We start from the raw sequence: 25,765 nt of genomic DNA, 5'->3' as shown, positions 1-25,765 counted from the left end.
AATTATTGATGAAAGAAATAAACAAAACAACAAAAAAAATCCGAAAATAAGCATAATAATAATCATATTATGCAACCAACCCAAGATTAAAATCATATAATCTTTATTTAACTTACTGAAATAGTTCAAAGTAATTAAATCATCCATTATCAATATACAAATTTAATTCAAATAATCCATTTAAGCACACACAATTTAAATTAAACAACTAAGTCAATTAAACATATAACAAATAGCCAAATAATCAATTAATCAAATAAAAATGCAATTAAATAAATACCGAGACTATCCTTTTAAAATTAGGGGTATTACAACAAGCATATATCTTTTTCCTCCAATGTTATCAGGTGTTATGCGATCCATCAAATCCATATGAATCAATTCTAAAGGTCGAGAAGTGACTTTATCAATAAGTCTCTTATGTGACACTCTAGTTTGTTTTCTTAATTGACATAGATTACATATTTCATTCTTAGGCATTTTCAATTTAGGCAAACCTCGAGCAAGATCATTATTAGACAAATTCACTAAATCATTAAAATTCACATGCCCAAGTCTTTTATGCCATAAAACAGCCTCATCAGTAACTGTAGAAAAACATATTAGTCGAGGATCTGAAAACACAACATAGCAATTATCAGAAGTTCTAGTTCATTTCAAGATGCATTCACCTTTTTCATTAGTTACAAAACACCATTGTTGAGTAAAATTGACTTGAAACTCCTAATCACAGATTTGACTAATACTCGATAGATTAGCAGCTAAACATTTAACACATAGAACATTCTTTAACTCCCCAATTCCTGAAAATTTGATCTTACCTTTACCACTTACAGTAGAACCATTACCATCACCAAAAGTAACAGTACCAACTGAACATTCCTTAAACGTGGTAAACAATGTTCTATCCCCTGTCATATACCTAGAGCAACCACTTGGATCCAAGACACGGGTTGATCAGGCCCAGGCCCAAACTCGAGAGAAATATCAAACAATTAATATTTTAAAACAAATACAGAATACAAATTTAAAGAATAAGAAATAAATAAAAATAGCTGAAATGAATTCTAATGGAAAAAAATCCTAAAAATATAATTATTAAAATCTAAACTCCAAAACCTCCAATTAATTTACAACTCGGGAATCCATCTGGTGAACCCCTAATAAAAATCCCAACTGTAAAATGAAATAACTGAAGTACGATCCAAGGCTAATAAGTAAGCAGTCTTACGTAGTCGGTGGACTGGAAGTCTGTATCTGCTCTGCACAACCACGCTCTAACCCTGGAACTAACGAGTACCTGAAAAATAAGAGAATGGGTCAGGCCCACATGCAAGTCCTATTCTACTACGATCCAAACAGGAATCCGATACGCAGATACATCTTAGATAGACATAACAATATCTAGAGTAGTCCATATATGTATATATTACACACTATAGGACGCTCACTAGTCCAATAGTTCTGTCTTAGCCTGGGTAGAGATACCATGCAAATCGCACATTACGTGGTCATGTGTACTTAGACCTACCAGGGAACAACACCTCTGTCCAACTATCCATTCTAGGCGATATATGCACCCTAACCATGGTCATGAGACTCAAGCTTATACCATGGCATCATAACATAAATATTTAAAGTCCATGTCTTCCTAATACAAAATATCATCCATCTAATATAGTGGCTTGATATTTGTATAACAATTCATCCCAGAAATCCAATTATATCATTCAGTTATTTACTGACCTGACACTAATAGAAGTCGGACTTAACTTTTATTGTTAATCCGAACCTCAATCTAGATTATGTAGGCTTAGTGTCTGAACTAATCTATCCCTAGTATGCCCCCGTCCCATACCGGTGCATACAGTACTCCAATCCACATAATTGATAAAAATAACATTTAATTAATTTATCAATAGTTCTCCAAAATATGCATCAGTATAGTTTAATACATATATAATGGCATTAGGTATTCACTACAGAACCTAAAAATCAAGCTCCAATTATTTAAACTGCTAAAATAAATCATAGCGTTTCAATCCTCCACTGTAATACCCCTACACAGCCGATAAATCGATACAATTATAACAATTTCAGTATCAATTAAATCCAAACTAAGTATAGTTAAATATAATTAATTCACCATACTTATAACACTGTAAAAATATATGATTATATGTAATTAGAATATATATAAAAACTTTGCCAAGTTCCAGTAAGTAAAACTAGCAAGACAGTGTACAAACTACCAATTTTCTCTTAGGTTTTTCTTGCTCTATTCTTCAATCCAATTATGAATTTATATTTTTTCATCATAATACCAATCTTATACAGTCCCATACATCACTTAAAGCAATTTAAATGAAGTGCAGACACCCATTATAGCCCAAATAGCCCCTAAAAATCAATTCTGTAACATGTAAGGAGAGAGCAGGCACTATCAAAATTTAGAGCCTGCTCTAATTCACTTAGAGCCTGCTCTAAATCACTTATAGCCGGCTCCAACTCTTTGGGAGCCTACTCTAAATCACTTAGAGCCGGCTCCAACTCTTTGGGAGCCTGCTCTCCCTCCCTTAGCAGCCGTTGTCCGTTTAATCTTCGTCTTCTCTGATTCCTGTGAGTACCAGTCCTCTGCAGTAATTTTTATTATATGTTTTAAGGTCCATCCCAGTTCTAGATTGGTCATAAGACAATAATATACAATCAAAACTTGAATTGAAACACAAGTTGTTCTGCAACGGCAGCAAGTTTACAGGTTGAATTTTTAAAGTAACAAAGAACAGATTAATTTCATGAATTTAAAGACTGATTAAACATGCATAAAAGATGTATTTAAGCCTTAGTTTAATCCCTAGAGTCCACCTAACATGCACAGAACACAGATTCATAGGAAAGAGAAGAACAGAGACTTGCCTTTGAGTTTCAGTTTGAAACTCTAAACTGTCGTCTCTGAATTTTCCGACGAGATTCCCGACTATTGTTTCATCTCTGTTGCTCATGGTTTCACCTACGAATAACCTCTCCTTCCTCCTTCTTGGTCCAACCTTGGTCTAGACCAAATCCTAGCCCTCCTCTCTTTATCTTCCTCTGTTTCTCTCAGTACCTCTCTGTCTCTCTGTTTTACAGAATTCCTCTTAATTTTCTAAACCCTAAATCACCATAATGTTTGTATTTATAGGTTTATAACAATAGCCCTAACCATGTATAATTTGAGACAGAGCCCTACCTCCCAATCCTAGTCAGCCCATGAAGCAACCCCAGTTGTAACATACGTCGGCTACATATACAAACCTTCTTAGAGAACCCTAAACCTTATTGTTTAATTAATCAAATTTAGTTGATTTAATACTTTATCATTGTTGCTAATTTAATCCAATACTAATTACCCAAATTAATCCCATAGCATATGTAATTAACCTAATTTACACACTAACAAAATAATAATCACCAAGGTAATTACAAAAGACAATTACATATTACAATTCAATTACAGAAACCAAAAATCAATTAATGAAACAAGTAAACACATATTTAAATAAGTAAACACATATGAAATAATTAAACACATATACTAACCAATTAAGTCAAACAATTAACTAAAACACTCAAGAATTTCCAGCTAAGCAAATAGTCACACAAACAAGAAATTAAACAATTAAACCATTAAAATTTCAATTAAACAATTAATGAAATACCAGGACTATCCTTTATAAAATTAGGGGTATTACAGTATATGCATAACAAGGCATTTAAAATTCTCTTTCTTTACCCAAACAATTTAAGATTCATTATTGATGAACGCTGAAAAGTGCACATTTAAACCCTTTAAGCTTAGGTATTTTCGGACCTTTATCTATCTTACTTTCCCGTTTTAAACTGATTTTGTATTATTTCTATTTTCAGGTACTTATCCCCAAAATAAGCTAACTCAGCTAAATAAGAGCATAATTGAAGCAATCTTGAGATGAATCAAAGAAAGGAGCAAAGTGGGAGCAAAAGGAAGCAAGTGGTGGAAATTCAGCAAGTTCGATCGATCTCAGGAAATATTCGATCGATCGAAAGTCCATCGATCTAGACATTTCAAGATGGATCCAAGCTATTTTTTCCTTATCCAAAGATCCCACAAAGCTCGATCGATCCAACAATTCTCAGATCGATCGAAAAGATTCAATCTTATCCAGTTGTACCACCACACCTACCACTTTTGTCTCTTTCCCAAAAATACCAAAATATCTCAAATTTGTCTTTATAGGCGCCGCCATAGAAGATCGATCCAGCTTAAGTTCGATAGATCTCAGCCATGTTCGATCGATCTCAGAGAATGTTCGATCGATCAAACTTCCCCAAGTGCGAGAAAATTCAATTTCCAGCTCATTAAAAGTTGTCTCAAATCCAATCATTGGGGGGAATATTAGTGTACGAGCCCAGGTTACTGGGGGTGATATTTAACCTACCAATATAAGGAATATGAGCCATTCTTGAGAGCATACATATATACATACACTAGAGAGACTTTTGACACAATTTCCATACCATATTCTTAGTGAGGAAGAAAAGAAGAGAGGAGGTTAGAGACACAAGCTTGGAGTTCTTCCATCAACCAAGAAGAGGAGCAATTTTTACCATGGAGTTAGCCCTTGAGGGTTGGAGGACACCATCCATGAGTGGCTAGACATCCTCTTGGGGCTAGAGTTAGCCCTAAGCATGCTTTTTACATCTTAATTTATGTATTTTTGAGGGGATTTGTACTGTGATATATGTTTTGACATTTTTATATACATAGATCTTGTTTATTCAATAATTTGTGTGGTTTAATGCTTCCAATTGATCATTTTATTCTATCCATATGTCTATGTATGCTAGAATAGATGTTCATGTGTTTGTCTCTATATTTTGTGTTATTGATGCATGTCTATGTGTATTGATGCTATAGATCTAGAGATTGTCAAGACATAGTGCTTAATAGAATGCTCTTGTGGTTTATTTGATGGTTCATACTCATTTCTTGATAGTTTGTGTCTCTCCCTTAGTTTAATTAGTTTAATTTCATGTCATTAGCTTAATTGTAGTGTAGTTGTAGTTTAGATGTTAAATGGGATGACAATCCATGCTTGTTGTTTGATGTTCCATACTTATGAAAACAAGTAGCATATGTCTCTAACCTTGTGATGTGCTTGGATTGTGAGCTTAAAGAAAGGATTAATGGCTTAGTTTGATATATTGTGCTATCCACCATGTTACTTAGGCAATATATACTTAATTAGTCATCCATGCTTGTTGAAACAATCACACACACACACACACACTATTGTTGCAATACATGTTTTCCCCCTCATTAATCATTCATTAAGGGTGTAGAAAAGCTATGCTTAGTGGTGATCTCTAAACCCCAAGATCTCTCTCTCTTATTTTCTCTCTATTGCATTTAATTGTTTACTTTAGTTTAAATTGTATCTTAGTATAATTCAATCACCAACTAATCTTTTGATCACTCGACCTACTAAGCCTAATCTCGATTCCACAACCTAATACGACCCACCAATCCCTTGGGACGATCCCTACTCGCCCTAACTATATTTTTAGTGAATGGTAGTAACGGAAAATTAGAAATGTAAAACTTGGCCACACTCATCTTAGTCCAACATCTACTTTGTAAGCTTTGGTGCTTGGCGGCGACAACCACCACCAAGTTTTTGGCGCTGTTGCCGGGGACTGATTGAAGACAACGTCGTATTTGTGGAATCAATTAGGAATTAGTACTCTTTTGATCGTGTCTTTATTTTATTTTTATTTTCATTTTGGTTACTTATTGTATTGGTTTTTGTTTGAAGGTGCATTGAGCTAGAAGGTGAGCAAAGGATCATTTTAAGCAAGGAGCCTAAGCAAAAGTAAGGAAAAAGCTAAAATCTAAAAATTTGCAAGGCTAAAATTGAATTGAAGTGCTAAAGGACCCTTTGTGAGCTCTTTTTTAACTCAATCTCTAGTTAAATCGTCGGCCCGCGTGGAGGCTTGTATTTCAATTCTTAGATAAATCGTGAGCCCACGTGGAGGCAATTTTATTATTCTTTGCATATTGTTGATAGCATGGGAGTATGGGATCATTGTATGTGGAGGAAGTTTGATAATTGATTTGTTGTGAAGGTGAAATAATTGTTCATTGCTTGTTGCTTGTTGTGTTTTCTTGTACATGCATGGTCGTAGATCATTGAAACCTACTCTTGTCCCTCTTGATTTTCATCTTGAATCCTTTGTTCGAAACCCTAGGGGAAGAGGAAGTTCAAGTCAATCCATTTCATCAATGGAAGTACATAATGAGGACCATGTGGAGGACCTTGGTCACATAGACCAACAAGGTATCCTCCACCCCAATGTGCATCATGATAACATGCAAGTACCATTAGGCATGCCGAGGCCATTCATTCACCCACCACAACAACAAGGCCAAGTTCCATTGGAAATGCCAAGGGCAATGTATGCTCCACAACCTCCCATAGTTCAAGGCAGTCAAGGTGCCCATGTTGCACTTCCAATTGCTAATCCTCCCCTTACTTTAAGAGATCACAATGTGCCTAATGAATATAATGCACCCACATGCATTTAATTGCCACCATTTAGAGCACACCATTATGAAATCAAACCACAAACCATTCAAATGCTTCCTAATTATCATGGACTTCCAAGTGAAGAACCTTACAAGCATTTAGATGAGTTTCTTGAAGTATGTTCCACCGTGAGATACATGGACATGCCGGAAGAAGTCTTAAGGCTTAAACTTTTTCCATTCACCCTTAAAGACAAGGCAAAATATTGGTTTAACAATCTTAGGCCTTTTTCAATAGCTCTTTGGCAGAAATGCAACAAGAGTTCTTGAAGAGATACTATCCAGTTTCTAAGACCAATGCCATGAGAACCTCAATTCGAGAGTTTTCATATAGGGATGGGGAAACATTCCATGAGGCATGGGAAAGATTCAATGAATTTGCTTAGGAAGTGTCCACATCATGACATGCCCAAATGGAAATTAGTTCAATATTTCTTTGAGAGTTTATCTGATAATTACAAGGGCATGGTTGATGCTTCCATGGGTGGCTCTTACATTGATAGGCATGAGGATGACGTGTGACGTCTTTATGAGAGCATGAGTGAAAATTCTTTGCATTGAACTTTATCTTTTAAGAATGGTAGGAATTCAAGTGGAAGGAAGAGTGTTGGCTTACATCAAGTTGACCATTCCAATGAAATAGCCGCCGAGATGAAATCCTTATCTCAAAGGTTTGATCAATTCTTGATCAACCAAAACTCGGCAAATCAAGTATCTTCCCTCCCTAACCATTCCCATCATGCATCCAATGAATCATGTATGACTTGTTCAAGTGTTTTACATTCTACTTCCAATTGTCCCCATGGACATGTGTAAAGTGAGCATCATGAAAAAGTCAATGCAACTTTTGTTAATCAAGGGAACAATCCTTATGGCAATCACTATAATCCTAGTTGGAGGAATCATCCGAATTTCTCTTGGAGAAACCAAAGGGAAGGCTCAAACCCTTCCCAAGGTGGTTTCCAAGGGAAGTATGTTCTGCCTCCGATGCAAAGCCAAGGTTCCCAAGGATATAAACCATATCAATCACAAGGAAATCAATTTTCTAATTCTCATTTTCCTAATCAACTATCATATTCTCAAGGAAATTCTAGGAGTTCCGTTTTTGAAGAGAAAGTTTTGACTGCTCTAGGCACTCTAGAGGCGAACACTCAATTGCTTCATTCTCATTCTCAATCCATTACTAAGCTAGAAACCCAACTAGGGTAAATAGCTAGTACTTTAAATGCTAGAGAAAAAGGAAAAATGCTTTTGAATGCCCTACCAAAGCAACAATGTGTTGTAGAGACTCATTCCTCATCGGAAAGTCCTATAATAGAGCATGTCAATGCGGTGACAACCTTGAGAAGTGGGAGAATCATTGACAACCAAGTAGGTGTATCCAATGAAGATAGTGAACCGGTGCAACCCAAAGTTGACATCCGTCCCGTTTCACATTTGATTCCTCCTTTATTGCATATGCATGACCATTTGAATGAGAAAATGTTGAAGAATGATTTTAAAAGCGATTTGAAAATTGATTTGATGAAAAGTGATTTGCAAAATGATTTCAAAACTTCTTGTGTTGAAGAGACTTAAAAGAAAATTTCTGAAAAGGTTCTTGAACCAAAAGCTCCATTTTCGGATGCCTTAAAAGGATCCATTTCAAATGACAAACAAAAGGCCAAACAAATGAAATTATGGATATGTTTAGGCAAGTGAAGGTTAACCTTCCACTTTTGGATGCAATCAAGTAAATTCCGGCTTATGCCAAGTTTTTAAAAGACTTATGCACCCAAAAGAGGAAGAACAAAATCCAAGCACCTAGGAAAGTGGTCTTAACAGAGAAAATAAGCTCTATTTTGCATCATAACACTCTTCCAAAGTTTAAGGACCCCGGTTCACCTACTACTTCATGAATCATTGGTGACCATGTCATTAATCGGGCTCTCTTAGACTTAAGAGCAAGTGTTATCCTTCTTCCATATTCGGTATATGTCAAATTAGGCTTAGGAGACTTGAAACCGACGTTGGTGGTTTTGCAACTTGCCAACCGATCAATCAAAAAGCCTAGAGGTATCATTGAGGACGTATTGATCAAAATTGATAAATTCTTCTTTCCCGTTGATTTTGTTGTCATTGATACGGAACCAGTCTCGAATCCTAAGAGCCAAATTCCCGTTCTCCTTGGCCGTCCTTTCTTGGCAACCACGAATGCCAACATTAATTGTAGGACGGAGATAATGAAGATTTCATTTGGCTACATAAAGGTGAAGTTGAATATCTTCAATCCAACCCCCAATTCATTTGACAAGTATGAAGAAGTGAATGTTGTAGAAGATCATGTTAACCAAGGATCAAAAATTTCTTTTGAGCCTAATCCAACAAGTTCTCTAGGGAACCATTTGTTGGGTGGAGTTCAAAGTACTTATCACCCCATTAAGGAGGGGATGCACTACAAGATGTTTGATCCAGGCTAAAAGAGCCCAACGTCTTGCTAGAGACATTAAAAACTAGTACATTTCGCAGGGTGTCACAACCCTATTCCTCCCTCATTTATATTTTAAATTTCATTTCTTGCAAAGTCTAGATAACTGCTTTAGGTTCATATACATTACTAGGAACTGTGATTAGGATTGCATGCACTTTCATGTTGAAAATGAGCATTTTGCATCTGTTCGATCGATCTCTAAAGAAGTTCGATCGATCAAACTCCATACCTGCATCCAACCTGTATCCAATCACCTCTCTGTCCAATCGTTTGAAGAAAACCTGCATATTTCGGCTCTCTGTCCCATCATTCAAACTTGTTCCTAGATCGATCTTTAGTTCTTTTATCGATCCAACTTCATCTTGGATTGATCTGCAGTCTCAACACTTAGAAAAATTTTGAACCTGCATCCACCCTCTGCAAAAGGCCTCTCTGTCCCATCGATCGAACATGTCTGCAGATTTTTGCATGTTCGATCGATCGAAGCCTATTTGAGATCGATCTTGGTTTGATCGACCTATGCTCTTTTAACTTTGACTTTGAATTTTAAATTCATAAAACTTACAAAAATATTTTAAATTTTATTTTCAAAAATTCCAAAAAGATATTATTTTCACTTTATTTCAAAAATTTACAAAATCCAAAAATATTTTGAATGCTAAAAAAAGAAAAAAAGAAAAAGGGGGGAGGGGGGGGTTTCCATAGTTTTCAAAAATACTTTTATTTCTTGTATTTTTTATTATTTTATTTTATTTTATTTTTGTCTATTATTTTTCAAAAATCCCAAAAATATTTTCTTTTCTTTTCTTTTACTTAATATTTCAAAAATTCCAAAAAAATAAATTTTTTTTTTTGTTTTCTTTTATTTTACTTAGTTTATTTTTATTTTATTTAGTTTTATTTTTCAAAAATCCAAAAATAAAAAATATTTTTCATTTTTAATTTTTGATTTTTAATTTTCAAAAATTCAAAAGCTTCAAAAACAATTTTGTCTTTTAGTGAGGAAAGATCGATACTAGTTCGATCGATCGAACTGGAAAGGGAATGTTTTTAAAAATCGACCCTAGGGTCATTCGATCGATTTCAAAGAGATCGATCTAAGACCCATCCCTTCCATCTCCGGTGAGTGCTCTGGTGACTTCATCACATCCCGAATCTCTCTCCCTCATCTCAGATCTCAGATTCCATCTCCCTCTCATCTCATCTCTCGGTTTAGGTAAGATTTGAACTCTATCTTTTGATTCAAGCTTTATCTTCATGAATCCATACTTTCCATGTTAGATCTAAGATGTTATGATGATGTTTTTGCCATTTTTGAAGCTTTGAAGCTATGTATATATGTGTATATATATGTATATATATGGTTTTATATTTTTTTATTTAAATTTTGATTTTGGGGGTCACGGGCCAAGGAAAGTGACCAAAATTGTTGATTTGTTGTGTAGAGGGGCCCACGAGCTTGTTTGTGAGGCCCCCGTGCCATCCACATCACAGATCTGTGACTTTCCGAATTTCACTCCACCGTTCGATCGATCGAACTTTTTCTCAGATCAATCTCATTTATCCAAGATCGATCGAACTTACATCGATCTCACATTTTTGTGATCGATTGAACTTCATAGAATTACATCACACACTTCACACACCATTTCTTGTGTTTCATGCTATCTCATACATGCCCAATGCCTGTGTTTTCTACATTGGATGCATTCCATACTTGTACTATTTAGCAAGCTTCACATCATGTCACTTATTCCTTGTCACTTGCATAGATTCATGTTCCTTATCTGTTTTGTTTATCTTATTTGACATATATGATTTTATAAATTGTGCTTTAATTCTAAATACCGGCACTGACTTGTTCTGCAAGTTTTCCTTTTCTTTTACAGGCCATGGCTAGGGTCAAGACTATTGCCCATGGACATTATCATCGCAGAGTTAGGCGGAGATTAGATGACTAGGCAGGTCCATGTCACGTCTAGGACCCCATTCCTGAGCCAGAGCCCTCTCATATTCAGGAGGAGCCAGCAGAGCCTACTCCACCTTAGTCTCCATCCGCTGACAGTAGACTACAATTTTCGGCTGAGGCATCTTCTTCACAGGCTGATGCTGAGGCTGAGCACATACCATCTTTATCACCATTACCAGTTCAGCCAGCCCACGACTTAGACCGACCATTACCGAGATACTCACGCCTTCAGGTGACGCATGAGTCGATCTTCGATATAGACTTCTTCTCCCGGTCTATTCTTACCAGAGCAGCATATGATAACATAGACCGGAGGGGTATTTAAGCCATATTAGCCCCTGTTACTTATCCAGTGTACCCGAGGTTGGTTTGGATGTTCTTCCAGAACCTTCGACTTGCCCCGAGTAACCTGAGGGAGCTGAGGACTACCATTGACGGCCACCCTATCAGTATCACTGTGGACACTCTATCCAGATCTTGCCGATGTCCACATATCTGCCCTCTTGATCTCGAGGCTACATATCCTACTCTATGGAGGCCTTCCTATGTCGACATGGCAGTGGCACTCACAGGTCACTATGCAGCTGGCGAGACTTTTGCCACGCGCATTTATCTGCCAGACGACCTGTGGTTTTTCGATTCGGTTTTATTCCGAAACGTATTCATGGCCAGCCACAAGATACAGAGGCGCGGCGACTATCTGACAATTTTTATACGCCTTCTATACAGAGCATTGGCTATCCATTCCTACACTCACCTAGAGCGTTATGATGAAATTATATGTTGATCACATCAACAAGGCCAAGCCCAAATGGGCTAAGTATCCCCATTTGGCCATCTCATTACATATATATTGTGGGACCAATGCTGTCCATTCCGGCATCGAGAGCGTACTGAGGCTGGGGCCTGCTCGTTCAAGAAGAAGGACTGGGATAAGAGCTACAAGGCTTTTATCAAGAGTCTACAGGAGGATGCTGTAGAGGCAGCTGAAGAGCTTGAGAGAGAGGAGATGGAGCAGGTAGCAGCAGCAGAGCAGGCGGCGGACAATGTACCAGTTGATCCAGCTGCCATGCATATGGACATTGATTCAAAGCAGCCCGCAGAGGACCCAGAGCATCACTCTTTGGTTGGGTCGCCCGTTCATGATGAGGAGCAGGCTCAGGATCATCATTCTCCCGCTCCAGCAGCACCTGAGGCTCCAATTCAGATACCTTAGCTTCGGAGAGCGTCTTTAGACTCTGGAAGATGGCATAGTTTCCATCTGGACTGATATTGCTTCTCTCCGCTCAGACGTCATAGTCACATTGCGAGATCTATCCAGAGACATCCGCGGAGCACGCCCTGCCCGTCCTACTTCCTCTTCATGATTTTTATATCTCCTTCTCATTTTATATCTGTGATTTGACTGTTATATTTCTGATACTGTTATTTTTGAGGCCAGTCTGTTGGCTCTATTACTGCGATGTACTATATATTGTTCTTATTTTATACATGCTTTGTTTTTGGATGTTATATTGTCTTTTGATATATCTATCTGTCTGACTCCATCAGGTGCATTCCAGTGATTTCAGTGAGAGAGTGCTACAAATCTTTCAGGACCACCTTTCTCCTCTCTCCCTACTCTAATTTCTTATCCCACTTACACTTGCATGTCCACTATGCACCTATTATTATCCCCTTTGTTGTCTAATAAATTTTTATCTAGTGCCATCTTTTCAGGACCACAGTTAACCCCAAGTTTGGGGGGCTATGCCACCTACTTTGGATACTTCTGTCCCGGTTATTCTTGCTAGTTGCACTGGTATACTTTTTCCCTTTGTTCTCTTTGCACATTGAGGACATTGTGCCATTTAAGTTTTTTTTTTTTTTTTTTTGGGGGGGGGGGGGGGGGGAGGGTAATGGTGTTAATTATAGTATTTGCTTTAACTTCAAATTTTTGAGTATAACTTGTGTATTTGAGGAATTTTCTATGATTGGTCCATAACTAGCTATGATTTTAATCTTTTGAGGACTATATTACTTAAAATTTAAAAATTGCTTGACTTGAGAGTCCAATACTCCTTGTATGCCTTGTGGATGCCATTTAGGAGTAAATTTTTTGAAAGATTGATATTATGCTTGCACTTGTGGTCCACATCATCCTGATTTTGTGATTGTTTTGAGATTCACTCTAGGATTCTACACTAGCACAGGCGCACACTAGCATTCATTTGTGGGGTATATGCTTTGTTGATTATTGAATTGGTTATATCCCAATTGAGCTAGTAGTGCATTGAAAACTTTCATTCTTGATAAAGGTGGATAACAACCCCTTTTCACTAAGTAGCCGGGATTCTAGCCTCATCAAGCACTAAATTTCTCGCGCCGAAAGGTGGAGGGCCCAAACTCTAGGTTAATAACTTGTTTATTCAAAAAAAAAAAAAAAAAGAAGTGAGGACTTCTCCTAAAAGGTGAGAAGTAGGAAATGATTAGATGGAGGTTATTTTGATTTGTAACCTAGTTGATTTGAGCTTGTAAGTCCTTAGGGGTGTTTGAACACCTAGAACCCTAAAGCCGTCCAGTTTGGGAGTCATTGACCTAACACTCGACCTCATGGATCGCTAGAAAGCTTAATAGATCAATACATTGCACCATGCTTCCATCTTTGATCCTTAGGGATATAAAAAAAAAAATCGAGTGAAAATAATAAGCGCACCTAGAACAATAAATCTTTAATAAAAGGTCCACTCTTTGTCTTGATGATCGGTACTAGATTTGTGTGCTAGTTTGAGGGTAAGAATGTGATCATTTCTTTAGTTGACTAAGATAACAACATACTTGATGTCGGTTCACTCAAAAGGATTCTAATGTTGTTTTGATATGCATGATCATTTTCTTGATGTGTGGAGGACCATACTTGTTTGATTGATGTTAAAATTTTGGGAAATTGCTTGGAAATGGTTGAAAAATTGCATACTTGAGATAGTTTTCTCCCAATGCTTGTTTGCAATATTGGTACCTCTTTTGTGATATTGAGCTTAATGTTTGTGGGTATCATTTCTGGAAACCCTCACGAGACTTCACTTATCCACTAGGGGTTTAAAAGGCTTGTTGTATACGCTAAATGTAATCGTGTTCTCTACGAAAGTGGCGTTATCCATTTATTGCTTTCTAGTTCATAGTTGTATAGTTGTTCATTTCATTCCCTTACTTTGTAGTTCATTGCTAGGGACTAACAATATTTAAGTTTGTGGGTGTGATGAGCGCTGAAAAGTGCGCATTTAAACCCCTTAAGCTTAGGTATTTTAGGACCTTTATCTATCTTACTTTCCCGTTTTAGACTGATTTTGTATTATTTCTATTTTCAGGTACTTATCCCCAAAATAAGCTAACTCAGCTAAATAAGAGTATAATTAAAGCAATCTTGAGATGAACCAAAGAAAGGAACAAAGTGGGAACAAATGGAAGCAAATGGTGGAAATCCAGCAAGTTCGATCGATCTCAGGAAATATTCAATCGATCAAAAGTTTATCGATATAGACATTTCAAGATGGATCCAAGCTATTTTGTCCTTATCCAAAGATCCCATAAAGCTCGATGATCCAACAATTCTCAGATCGATCGAAAAGATTCCATCTTATCCAGTTGTACCACCACACCTACCATTTTTGTCTCTTTCTGTAATACCCCTAATTTTTAAAGGATAGTTCTGGTATTTATTTATTTGTTTAATTGCATTTTATTTTATTTAATTGATTATTTGCTTGCTGGAATGTTTGAATTAATTGTGATTTTATTTAATTGTTATTTTAATTAGTTTTGGTTTTGTTTGAATTGATTAATTGAGTATTTTCATTTTTATGTTAATGGGTTGTTTTAAATTGACTTAATTTAATTTATTTAACTTAATTGGTTTAATTTAAATGTTTAAGTTTTTCACGATGTAATTATTTTATTTATCTAAATTTAGGGTTTTAGGATTTATCGTTGGCCGACTTATAGTCAGAGTTGGAATAGGATTTGGTAAATTGAAGCCTATATATACATGTGCATACTGGGGTTTAGGGTTTTAGAAAACATAAAGTTACGTCTGTATCACCAAGGGCTGCTAAGAAATAGAGCGTGAACTTGGGGAATTGGCAGAGCATTTCAAGGAAGACTACAGAAACTGTGGAATTAGAGTTTCAAAGTCTGAAACGTAAGGCAAGTCTTGTTCTTCTCTATCTCTCTAATCTGTGTTTAGTGCATGGTTAGGAAGACTCTAGGGATTAAACTAAGGCTTAATTACAACTTTTATGCATATTTAATCAATGTTTATATTCATGGAATTGAACCTGTTCTTCGTTGTTTCAGAAAGATAGTAAATAAACTGTAATTCTGTAATTTGGCTTCGTTGTGTAGTATTTTGTTTTCAATTCTAGGTTGATGATATATCATTGTTTTACAATCAATCTAGAACTGAATTAGGCCTTAAAACATGCACTAAAAAATTTCTACAAGAACTGGTACTCACAGAAAATAGAGAAGATGACGAAGCGGACGAAGCTGCTAAGGGGAAAGGGGAGCAGGCTCTTATAACCCCTTAGAGCCAGCTCCTAGAAGGTAGAGTCGGCTCTAGGATGTTGTGGAGCCGGCTCTCATGAGCCTAGAGCTGGCTCTGAAGAAAAGAAGAGCAGGCTTTTTTAATTTCTAGAGCCTGCTCTCTCTTAAAAGGTCCAGAAACTGTTTTTTTGTGGTTCGTTTGGCTGAAATTAAATTTTCTGGAATTGTTTGAAGCTACTGAATGTTGTAAATATGTTTTTGAGACTTATAATAATGTTAAGAAGTAAGTTCACATTCAGTTATTGAGGATAGGAATTAATTTAAGATCAAATAGAGGGCTCGTAGGAGAATGGTTAACTATTTACATTACACTGCTTACTGTTTTAGCAATTGGTTTTATTGCATGATCTTAAATTATGAATCGTATTGTTAGTTGTGTTAAGAGCATATGACTGTTAAAATATATGTGTTCTTAGCTGGAATTAACTGATGTTTACAAACTAATATACAACGCATCAGTTATAGTATTATATAGAGAAATAAATTGTATAATCTTGATTTGTCAATTTAAAGGATTGGAACTGGGATTCTAAAATTGTTATTGGATGCACAATTTAGCTATACACTTGTTAAACTATATTTATGCAAATTTTGGAGTATGGTTGATTAGTATCTGATACTGTTTTCGTCAACTACGCTAACTGGAGGAGCTAAGTGTTCAGTCTTTTATTTTTATAAAGAACTGCAATGGGATATCTAAATGTTATATTGGAGGCATAAATTGGTTGTGTACATGCTAAACTATAGTTATGCTTAGTCTGGGATATGGTTGATAAATAGATATACTGTGTTATTAACTATGTAAACTGGAGGATGGTATGCACCGGTATGGGACGGTGTCATACTAGGTACGGATTAGTTCAGACACTAAGCCTACCTAAATTTGGATAAAGGTATGGATTAATCATAAAGGTTAAGTCCATCACCTACACGTGTCATATCAATTGTGAATTGAATGACCTACTATAGTTTCAGGATGGATTGGTTATACATATATCAGACCACTACACAGATGGATGGTATATTGTATTAGGAGGAGTTCGGACTTTATATATATACTATACGGTGCCGTGGAATGAGCTTGAGTCTCATGACCATGGTTAGGGCGCGTATATCGCCTAGGATGGATAACTGGACATAGGTGTTGTTCCCTGGTAGGTCTAGGTACTCATGCCCACCCTAGGGTGCGTATTCGCATGTTGCCTTCTATTCAGGCTGAGACAAACCTACTGGACTAGTGAGCGTCCTATAGTGTGTACTATATACATATATGGACTACTCTAGATATTGTTGAGTCTTCCTAGGATGTATCTGCGTATCGGATTACTATTTGGATTGTAGTAGATCAAGACTTGCATGTGGGTCTAACCCACTTCTTTATTTTTCAGGTGCTCATCATTTCTAGGGTTAGAGTTTAGATGTGCAGAGCAGATACAACTATTCATTCCTCCGATTATGTAGGAATCTTCTCTATGTTAGCTTTGGATTTTATTTTTATTATTTCAGTATCTTTTGGAGAATTTTAATAAGGGGTCCAATGGATGGATTCCCGAGTTGTAAACTTATGGAGTTTTGGATTATCAGGTTTTAAGTATTTAATTATAAAGGATTGTATTTCTAGATTCTTTCAGCTTATTATTTTTATTTCTTAATTTATCTTGTATTCTGTGTTCGGTTACATATTAATTGTTTAACATCCCTCGGGTTTGGGCCTAGGCCTGATCAACCCGTGTCTTGGATCCGAGAGGTATCACACTTTCCTAAAAATACCAAAATATCTCAGATTTGTCTTTATAAGCACCGCCATAGAGGATCGATCCAGCTTAAGTTCGATAGATCTCAGCCATGTTCGATCGATCTCAGAGAATGTTCAATCGATCGAACTTCCCCAAGTGCGAGAAAATTCAATTTCCAACTCATTAAAAGTTGTCTCATATCCAATCATTGGGGGGAATATTGGTGTACGAGCCCATGTCATTGGGGGTGACATTTAACCTACTTATATAAGGAATATGAGCCATTCTTGAGAGCATACATATATATATACACTAGAGAGACTTCTGACACAATTTCCATACCATATTCTTAGTAAGGAAGAAAAGAAGAGAGGAGGCTAGAGACACAAGCTTGGAGTTCTTCCATCAACCAAGAAGAGGAACAATTTTTACCATGGAGTTAGCCCTTGAGGGTTGGAGGACACCATCCATGAGTGGCTAGACATCCTCTCGGGGCTAAAGTTAACCCTAAACATGCTTTCTATATCTTGATTTATGTATTTTTGAGGGGATTTGTATTGTAATATATGTTTTGACATTTTTATATACATAGATCTTGTTTATTCAATGATTTGTGTGGTTTAATGCTTCCAATTGATCATTTCATTCTATCAATATGTCTATGTATGCTAGAATAGATGTTCATGTGTTTGTCTCTAGATTTTGTGTTATTGATGCATGTCTATGTGTATTGATGCTATAGATCTAGAGATTGTCAAGACATAATATTTAATAGAATGCTCTTGCGGTTTATTGTAATACCCTTAAAATTAAAAAGGATAAAATTGGAATTTAAATTTCATTCTATGTGCATTTTTGTCTATTGATTTTGTAATTGTTGTATTTTGTTTGTTTTATTTAATTATTTGTAAATTGTTACTCGTGTATTTGTATTTCCTTATTTGGTTAATTATTTTCTTTATTTGAATTATGGTTTGTTTAGTTATCTGAGTTGTTGTATTGTTTGTTTTATTTTAAATTGTATTTTAAATGCCTTATTTGGTTAATTATTGAATTGTCTTTAATAAGTGCTTAAGTAGAAGTTAAATTAACAGTTTTCAGTTAGGGTTTCTTGGAGCCGTCATACATGTATTTAACGTGTATGTGACTTAAGTTTATGGGCCGACTCTAGTTTAATTAGGGTTCTGCCTTAGCTCTAGTTTAATTAGGGTTTTCTAAAGGCCTATATATATATAGTTTAATTAGGGTTTTCTAAAGGTTTATATATATACGTGTATGAGTTTTACTAAGGGTTTTGGAAGAACCCTATTCATGGCACAGTAAAAATAGAACGTAATAGAGAAAGAGTTGAGAGAACAGAGGCAATGGTAAGAGCTACCAAGGACAAGAACATAGAGGGTCAAAGGAGGGTTGTGGTGGATTAGATCACACCCATAGGAGGCTTGAAGGAAGTTAGTAGTTGCCGAAAACTTAGAGACGACGCAGGGATTTCTTAACTAAAATCACAGGCAAGTTCTTCTCTTTCTCCTTCTCTTTGGCTCGTGTTCTGTGCACCTAGATAATCTCTAGGGTTAAATCAATCAATAACTGGAAGTTATATGTTTAATATATGTTATATGAATGATCTGTTTGCCATAAATTCAAATCTGTTTACAGTTCATGTATTAACCGCTCCAAGTTTTGTTCTTAAAAGCATATTAAGTTCTGTTGTAATGTTTGTTACTGTACTTGCTTCCATCTTCTGTAAACAAACCATGGGGATATTAATGGGGTGATAGAAGACCTTAGGTTCAGTATTATTGAGGAACAGAGGGGTTGGAATGGAGCTGTGGTTGCAAAATAGTTTCAGTGTTGTCCCTAAAGCATGTCTAGTTCGGTAGCAAATTTGATCTATGTAATTGATTTAAATGGTTAAAATCAAACCTTTGGGATGCTAGTGGATATTAATAAGACCCTTAGGATCAGTTTTTGAAACCAACTGAAGGGCAGAAACATGCCGGAGAAGAAGCAGAAAGTCAGAACGGAGCAGAACGGGGACAGAGGCTCTCAAAGGAGGAGAGAGCCGGCTCCATGGATGTGGGAACCGGCTCCCATACTAATTGAGCTGGCTCTACATTCTTAGAGCCGGCTCCAGGCTCAAAAAAGAGCCTGCTCTTGGAATTTAGAGCAGGCTCTTTCAAATAGTAGTTTTCTGAATTTTTTTTCTACGAACTGTTTGGATACTGTTGGAGCATGAGAACGTTTCTGTTGACTCTGGGGTTTTATAGAGGGATTAGAAGGTTGGCTTTGAGTGTTATTAAGTCCTTAAATTGAGTAAGGTTGACCTCTAAGTGAATAAAATTAACAGTGCGCTAATTTAACAATTGTGCGTACGGTTAATGGCTGGAAAGAGATTTGTTGTCTAGTTTTAATTTGACAACTTAGGGTGCTATATAATGATTCTAAAGTCTTTTAAATTAATAAATTGGACTTGGGGCATAGGGTATGCCTCTGTGCTAAAAGATAAGACAGAATACAAGTATACAACTTAGTACGCTATTACCGGATGGAAGGAATTAAATTACTTAAATTAATGTAGCGATTTATTGGACTATAATATGATTATAGAATTTATTTTAATGCTTGATAGAGTCATTCATATATTAGATTTGATCTATGTATGCTCTGGATGGTAGTTGCCAAATTATTAATTGTTTCCTGCAACTTTATGGTTTAACTTTTTGATTTAAATTGTTAAAATACTAAATACTCTTCTACAATTATTTAGGAGGGTTTTGTATTGTAAATTGCTAAACTATTAATTATATGTTGTAATTTACATGGTTTGGATGTTAATTGTGGACTCTTATATATTATTCTACAATTAATTGGATTATTGGTTTGAATTGTACATATTGTAGTATCACATATACTATTCTACAGTTATTTGGATATTTGGTTTTGGACTGTAAATTACTTGCTGATTATTTATATGTTGTAATTTACATTGATATGGAGGATTGTATGCACCGGTATGGGACGGTGACATATTAGGTATGGTTTAGCTCAAAACGTTAATTCATACCTTATGGATTTTAATTGGTGAACAGTTTTATCTGTTTAATCAATTATATGGATTTTGTGGATTGTATGCACCGGTATGGGACGCTGGCATACTAGGGACAAACTGATTTAAAATAACTCAGTCCTACCTATTTTGGATTAAGGGTTCGAATTATAAAAACATAATGCTCCTTATATTTAAGTCTGTGCAGCTGAATAAGCTGAACGACTTATTGGATTTCCTATGGATGGATATGAATGGATTTTAAATATATGTTTATGGTACCACGAGATGAGCTTGAGTCTCAGACTCGTTGGTTAGGGTGCGTATATGCAGTGGATGCGTAGCTGGCTATAGTAGGTTGAGGTGTACCACGTTAGGTCTAGGTACTCATGCCCACCTTTGGGTGCGTTTTCGCATTTTGCCTTCTATTCAGGTTGAGACCCCTACTGTAGTTCAGTGAATGTCCCTTAGTGTGGATATATCTATATGTATGGACTAGATAGCTATTGTTGAGATATCTAAGGTGTATCTGCGTATCGAGTCATTGTTTGGATTGTAGTTAGAGTAGAATTTGCATGTGGGCCTGACCCACTCTTATTTTTATAGGTGTTCGTTAGTTCCAGACTTAGAGCTGGATCTTGCTGAGCAGATACAGTTATTCACTCCACCGATGACCAGGGTTTTATTTCATATTTTAGACTTGGGATTCATTTCCAATCTTTTGAGTTTAGTGAGATATTTTAGGGGTCCACTAGATGGATTCCCGAGTTGTAATAGGAATGGAAAAGTAGAATGTATCAGAATCATTCTTTGTTAATTAAATTTTATTCTGAGGTTTTTGGATTATTATTCTAGTTTCTTTTCAGCAATTTATTTATTCTTATTTTATTTATTTATTTGTATTCTGTGTTCGATTATTGCTAATTGATTTGATATCCTCGGGTTATCGGGCGTGGGCCTGGCCAACCTGCATCCAGAAATTCGAGGGTATCACATTTATTTGATGGTTCATACTCGTTTCTTGATGGTTTGTTCTTCTCCCTTAGTTTAATTAGTTTAATTTCATGTCATTAGCTTAATTGTAGTGTAATTGTAGTTTAGATGTTAAATGGGAGGATAATCCATACTTGTTATTTGATGTTCCATACTTATGAAAACAAGTAGCATATGTCTGTAACCTTGTGATGTGTTTGGATTGTGAGCTTAAAGAAAGGATTAATGGCTTAGTTTGATATATTGTGCTATCCACCATGTTACTTAGACAATATATACTTAATTAGTCATCCATGCTTGTTAAAACAACCACACACACACACACTATTGTTGTAATACATGTTTTCCCCCTCATCAATCATTCATTAAGGGTGTAGAAAAGCTATGCTTAGTGGTGATCTCTAAACCCCAAGATCTCTCTCTCTTATTTTCTCTCTATTGCATTTAATTGTTTACTTTAGTTTAAATTGCATTTTTAGTATAATTCAATCACCAACCAATCTTTTGATCACTTGACCTACTAACCCTAATCTCGATTCCACAACCTAATATGACCCACCAATCCCTTGGGACGATCCCTACTCGCCCTAACTATATTTTTAGTTAAAGGTAGTAGTGACAAATTATAAATATAAAACTTGGCCACACTCATCTTACTCCAACATCTACTTTGCAAGCTTTGGTGCTTGACAGCGACAACCACCACCAATTATGTAATGATTTCCTTATTGTTCTAGGCAAAGTGTCACAAGGCTCAATAGTCCTAATCCTCTTCTTCTTTAAGTTTGAACTTTAGATTTTTCAATTTCTTTCTTAGTTCAATTTTTCTTTTCTGACATTTATACTTAATATACCCATTTTCATCACAAAAATGACATGTTGAAATAAGTTTGGGAGAACTAGAGATAACACAAGATTTGGTTTCAACTTCCACAAAAATATCTTTAGATTTTGTAAATACAAATCCTTTGAAGTTGATACTCCTAATATTCTTAACCACTCCTTTCAATTTATCAATTTTGCAATTGTCAATATCAACTTTATGAAAAGACTATTTTGATTTAACAAATTCACTACTTAAATTACAAATTTTAAGTTCCAGTGATTTATTAAACAAATTTACCTTCTTAAACTCCTTTTCTAAAAAATCAATTTTATGAAGAAGATTCAAATTCTTATGGCCAATTTATTCCAAATTCTTATTAGAGACAGAAACTTCTAACTTATAAATATCTCTATCAAGTTCCGTAAAATTCAATTTCTCTAACAAATTTTTAAAATTCTTTTTAAACTTGGACCACTCAATTTACATGCTTGTGACAGAATCAAAAAACAGGAGTTAAAGGCAACATATCAACAGATGAATTTTTAGACATGATGCAAAAATCAACAATAAATCAATAAATATGATCTACTCTGCATATCGAGTATTCTGCTCTGATACCAAATTGTGAAAATAGAGTTACGTGGGGTGCGGAAACAGTTAGTTAATTTTACTTGTGATTAACTCCTTTAATTATTAGTTTAACTTCCTCAATTTATGATTGATTAAATTATATGATCAATTTAAACATTCACAATCACAAATATAAATATTGTAAAGTAAAGTAAGTACCAACGGGCTAATGACTTAGCGGTATCAGCCTTTTTACTTCCTAAAGGAAGGTCAAGTGTTCAAGTCTCAGAAAAGATATGTGTGTGTGTGAGTACCAACTAGGAAAAAAAAAAAAAAAAAGTAAAGCAAGTAAAGGTATAGATAGATTACACCAGGATTTTTAGCGAGAAAAACCCAGTTTATAAAATATGTCAACTGTTTGCATAGGAAAAACCTCGTGGACTATTCAGTCAAAAGTAAACTGATCCACTATGTTTGAAACAAAATACACCAAACTTTGACTCTGGCTCATACTTTATCGTTCTACCAAACACCAATTACTGACAATCCTCTAGCTTTGCGACTCCCCGTCCAACAACAATTTGACCTCAGGCTTATGCTTGATATTTGTAGAAGAGTAGCAGGTAGATCAGACAACATTCCTCGAATGCTCCAACCCTTTCAAAGTGTGATCACTTTTACTTCTGTTATTCAAGATCTAAACTCGATGTAGAAGAATTAAATCATGCTTTTCATACGGAATATTTGAATCTTCAATATAGCTCCAATTCTGATGAGATAGAGAACAACACTACTAAATCACTCATGAATATATGTGTATGCTCTCATAAATTAATTTAGAACAATCATATTTGATTTTCTGAATTTTCTCTCTCTAAAAAGGCTTTCTTAAAATATATAATTGATTTTCCCTAAAGCCGTAAATAAACCTAGAAGACTTAGAAAGAAGTTGGGATCAAAAAGAAAACATTCAGAAAGAAGGAAACTAAAAACCTGATGCTGCCAGGATTACTTGAACAGGTTCAGAGGGGCTCTAAACCGGTTCAAGGAGGCCAGAGGAAAATTAAAAAATTCCTCTTTTATTCTTGAACCAGTTCAAGATGGCCAGTCTTGAAAAATCTGTTGAAGTTAAACTTGTTCTCATCATCTCAGAGTATAGTATATCATGAACACTTGAACTTCTTCAAAGTCATGCTCCACCTGCTGTTTAACACCCTAAGATTCACTTGTAACAAAAGACTCCTTTCTCGGGTGAAATAAAACAAACTCATTAAAAGTAACATCTCTATTGGTAATAAACTTAGGTGACTTAGGATCAGGACATCACAACCTGTATCTCTTCACCTCGGATGTATAGCCAATAAAAATACATTTCTTGGCTCTAGGCTCAAGTTTTCCTTCATTAACATGAGCATAAACAAGACATCCAAAAACTCTTAAATTAGAATAATCAACAGGAGTACCAGACCGTACCTCTTCAGGTGTTTTGCACTCAATAGCAGTCGATGGTGACCTGTTCACTAAATAGCAAGCTGTGTTGACTGCTTCCAAAAATTCCTTAGACAACCCAGTTTTGAAAAACACACAATGAGTTCTTTCCAAGAGAGTTCTATTCATGCGTTCTGCTACACCATTTTGTTGTGGAGTCTTTTAAACTGTATAGTGTCTGATAATGCCTTCATTTTTGCAGAAATCGTCAAACTCTCCTGAGCAAAATTCTAAACCATTATCTATTCTAAGACGTTTGATCTTCTTTCCAGTCTGCTTTTCAATCATGGCCTTCCACTGTTTAAATTTAAGGAACACTTCATGTTTTTGCTTTAAGATATAGATCCAGACTTTCTTGGAGAAGTCATTAATGAAAGTTAACATATATTGAGAACCACCAAGAGAGGGAACTCTAAAAGGACCCAAAGATCTGAATGAATGTAATCAATAGTGCCCTTGGTCCTGTGAACAGCTGTACTGAACTTGAGTCTTTTCTACTTGCCAAAGACACAATACTCGCAAAAGTCCAGTTTTTCTGTCTTCTGTCCACCTAGCAAACCTCGTTTGCTCAATTCTGTCAAACCCCTCTCACTCATATATGCCCTAAACGTATATGCCAAAGATGGGTAATTTCTAAATCTTGATCAACTGAAGAAGATACTGAAGCAGTACCTGTCACAATACTACCCTGCAAAAAATAAAGGTTTTTTCTTTGTTTTCCCTTAAACATAATAAGAGCACCTTTAGAAACTGTCAAAACTCCACCTTCAGCTGAAAACTTGCAACCATTAAAGTTAAGAGTACCAAGAGAAATCAAACTATTTTTCAAATCTAGAACATGCCGAACATCAGTTAAGGTTCTAACAATACCATCATACATCTTAATTTGGATTATACCTATACCAACAGTCTTACAGGGATTGTCGTTCCCATTAAGACAGTACCACCATTAACATAACAGCAGAAAATCAGTCCCTATTGGAACACATATGATAGTGGTGGGTCCCTCCACTAACACCAAAAAAATCCCACCTTTTAATTAATCTATGTGTGTGTGTGTATATATATACACACACACACATAATCCATTTAAATCACAACTATACACAAACATTTAAACAACATAATTATGCACAAAATAATTATGTATGGTATACAATTGGACTCGAACAAAATCTCCGTATGCGACAATTCTGGTAGTGGGTCATACTTGGACTGTCCGGTCCGAGAAACGGAAAAAATGCCGAAATGGCAACCCTTGCATTTAAAAGAGTTTCGAACTCAAAGAAATGCCTCAACCAACTCTTGGACACACCCGGCACACCCCACGGTGTCTGGTATGCAAAACGAGAAAAGACAAAAATGCCCTTGCGAAAATAGAAAATTCCAAAAAATGAAAAATGGTGAAAAATAGAAACATTACAAAGGGAATTACCGTATTACCTCGGACTTTTATCATAATCATTGGATGACCTTAGTAAA

The 25,765-nt window shown here is 35.7% G+C and overlaps 1 pseudogene; it reads right to left on the bottom strand.

The window, feature by feature from the left end:
• Positions 1-6,911: 6,911 nt before the first annotated feature.
• Positions 6,912-7,011, bottom strand: LOC132310870 (small nucleolar RNA R71; annotated as a pseudogene).
• Between the last annotated feature and the right edge of the window lie 18,754 nt (positions 7,012-25,765).

This window comes from Cornus florida, unplaced genomic scaffold (genome assembly GCF_030987335.1).
Source record: "Cornus florida cultivar Cherokee Brave unplaced genomic scaffold, ASM3098733v1 CherokeeBrave_3.0.0_Hap2_Chr05, whole genome shotgun sequence".
NCBI lineage: Eukaryota > Viridiplantae > Streptophyta > Magnoliopsida > Cornales > Cornaceae > Cornus > Cornus florida.
The sequence above is the reverse complement of the archived record's forward strand: the minus strand, read 5'-3'. Positions and strand labels throughout refer to the sequence as shown.